The following is a 3118-nucleotide window of genomic DNA, read 5'->3' as shown; positions in this document are numbered from 1 at the left end:
AGGAATCCTCCAACCACAAGGGATGAACTCGGGTTTCACCAGTTTCCTCATTTCCCCTCCCCCCACCTTGTCTCAGTCAAATCCATCGAATTCAGCACCGCCTTCCTAACCTGCAATCTTCTTCCCGACCTCTCCGCCCCCACCCCAGTCTGACCTATCACCCTCACCTTGACCTCTTTCCACCTATCACATTCCCGACGCCCCTCCCCCAAGTCCCTCCTCCCTACCTTTTATCTTAGCCTGCTGGACAAACTTTCCTCATTCCTGAAGGGCTTATGCCCGAAACGTCGATTCTCCTGTTCCCTGGATGCTGCCTGACCTGCTGCGCTTTTCCTGCAACACATTTCCAGATATTATTGTTTGACAATATACCAAGTGAAAGTTTACTGCATTAGTATAAGATTCTTCCCTTTGTATTTCAGGAAGTAATTAACCTATTTAGTTTAAATGGGTTAAAACCTCCATTACTATGTAGAGAGGGACTTTATATAGACACATTAGGATTCGTACGATAATCACTAATAATAATTTCGGTTCTGCTGTACTTTAATTATCTCATTTGCAATACTCTGGGCAGCTACAATTATATTATCTTCCATTTCTTCTCTCTTTTGTTCTAGGGTTTAAATGTTTAACTTATCTATCTTCATTCTTGTTTACACTGAGCTATTAGATAACATTTATGGCTACTTTCTGTACCTTTTGCAACAAAAAACATTTAAGACATGGATTAGTTATTCCTCTTTTAATAGAAATTAAACATATTCAGATATTTCCAGAAAACATATAAAAACTTAAAGGGTGATTATAATTCTGTCACATTAAAGATGTAAGTGAATTATCCTCCTGAACCTTATATAAATGATTGAATATTGATCATAAATTTTTTGTACTGTATTCACACCATGTATAATGAGTGACTATAATTTAGGCACCCAGATTTGTATTTTGTCAACCCTTGTTTTGCTCGTTAGCCTATTCTGTAAAGAGATTTCACTTCATTTGGAGATCTACAATGGACCATGTCTGGAGGGACACCAAGTAGAAAGCATTGGATGGTCGGGGAGTGCACGGGAAATCATACTCAGCACTGCCCTCACCCTGATGACCACCTTCGTTTGTGGCTGCATCAAGCTGTACATAAACGCCCACTGCACAAACACAAAGTGTCACTATGTGCTGAGGTTCTACCTGTCCCCAGTGTTGCACAGAATGAGTCTGGCCTTGTTACCGCAGAACACTCCAAGTAGTTGGACTGTTCCATTTCATCTGAATTTCATGGAGAAATTTGCAAAGAAAAACACCTTTGACCACAAGTCCCATCAGAAAATTGGTCAGCATGTAGTGTCCTTGAGACTCTGTGGGAAAAAGAGAGGGTGGATCCGTTGGGTTGTTCCCTGAGCAGACTGTCAAAGTAATTTATCAGAATTCTTCATCACCAGAACTTTCCAACAAGCACCAAAATGTCGCTTGGCTGGTGGTGAGAAGGGCACTACCTGTGAGATCCTTCATGTGTGCTCGGACTCTGTGCAGCATCGCATGCTGCCCTCGAAGCATCTGTGGGTGTGGGGGTTGGGATAGAGACTGTCACACATCTGCTGGAATGTGCCTTTTCAAAGCAAGTCTGGAGAAAGATGCAGTGGGTTTTATTGAGGTTCGTCCTGAGCAGCTCGATGATGCAGGACTGTGTGCTCCACGGTCTGTTCCCTGGGACACACACCAGACAAAAATCAACTGCGCCTGGAGGACCATCAACTTGGTGAAAAATGCTGTTCGGTCTGCCGAAACTTATGGGTCTTCCTGAACAACGAATTGACTGCGGCTAAGCATTGCAGACTGGAACATTCCAAGGTCCAGGACCACATACTGAGGGGTCCAATAAAGCTTGGGGCAGCTGCAGCCAAGGCGCAGCGGGGAAAGATCACTGTCTAAGGTCTTTCGGCCAAAGTACAAGGGTCTTTTCAGTTACTAGACCCTCCCAGTGCCTCAAATACATGTAAACATAGTCTGGTATAAGTAAGAAATGTCTTGGGCTTTTGTTCATTCTCAATATGCAACGACTGTATAGAATTAAACTGTTCTCGTGACTATGTGTGTACATAAAGATTTTTTTTATGAGTAAAGCATGTTTTTGAAATAAAAGTAGAGATTACAAAGTTGTGTAGAACAGACGTAATCCCCAGCAAAGTGCATTTTTTCTTTCTAATGTAATTAAAGTTATATATTAGCATATATATGGTTATATATTAGTAAAGCAAGTATGTACAATTTTACTCTGCTTTCTCTCCACAGATGCTGCCAGAGCCATTAAGTTTCTCCAGCAATGTCTATTTTTGTTTTACAAATAGGGGGCTGTTTTGTCTCCAATGTGACATTAGACTGTATTAAACTGTGCAAAGCAGCAAATATGAGATTTAAACATTGGTTCACATTAATTTTCTCATCTCAGCTTGGAAAAAAGCAAGTTATGATGAACATTTTACAAAACACTATCAGTCACAGCCATTCAACCCATCAAGTTCATGCCTGTTCTCTAAAGAGAAATTAAATCAATAACTCTATGTCCCCACATACCTTAGACTGTGTACATCATTCTGTGTCACACTTTAGAAAGAATGTGAAAGAGAGGATCCAGAAAAAAAAACAGTTGCAAGAATAGGTCAGGGGATAGTCACATTGTTTGTTTCCTGGAACATCAGGCATATTAACCACTTCTTCCAATGTGAAATCTTCACAAAATGGTTAGTCAATAAGTCTGTTTCCTATTACCCACGTCTCTTTTAAGGGAACATATGATCTGGCATAAACCTTTTTGCTTCTTGAACTTGTTATGCCATTCAGTACAATTTGGAATGACTAGCTCTATGTCCCCACAGACCTTTGTATCTTTAGTAACAAAGATCTATCAATCTTGATTTAAAATTAACAATTCATCCAGCATCATTTTCAAAAGACAATTTCAATTTTCTAACGTTCTATATTTAGATTATGTCCTATACTTAAGATTCTACAATCCACAAACAGTTGTTCTCTTTCCAGCATATCAGTTCCCCCTCAATACCTTGATAAGAATATTACCCTTGACTAATCATATTACTAACCTCTTGAAAATCTGTTG

This window comes from Chiloscyllium plagiosum, chromosome 7 (genome assembly GCF_004010195.1).
Source record: "Chiloscyllium plagiosum isolate BGI_BamShark_2017 chromosome 7, ASM401019v2, whole genome shotgun sequence".
NCBI classification, from domain to species: Eukaryota; Metazoa; Chordata; class Chondrichthyes; order Orectolobiformes; family Hemiscylliidae; genus Chiloscyllium; species Chiloscyllium plagiosum.
This window is presented reverse-complemented; position numbering follows the sequence as displayed.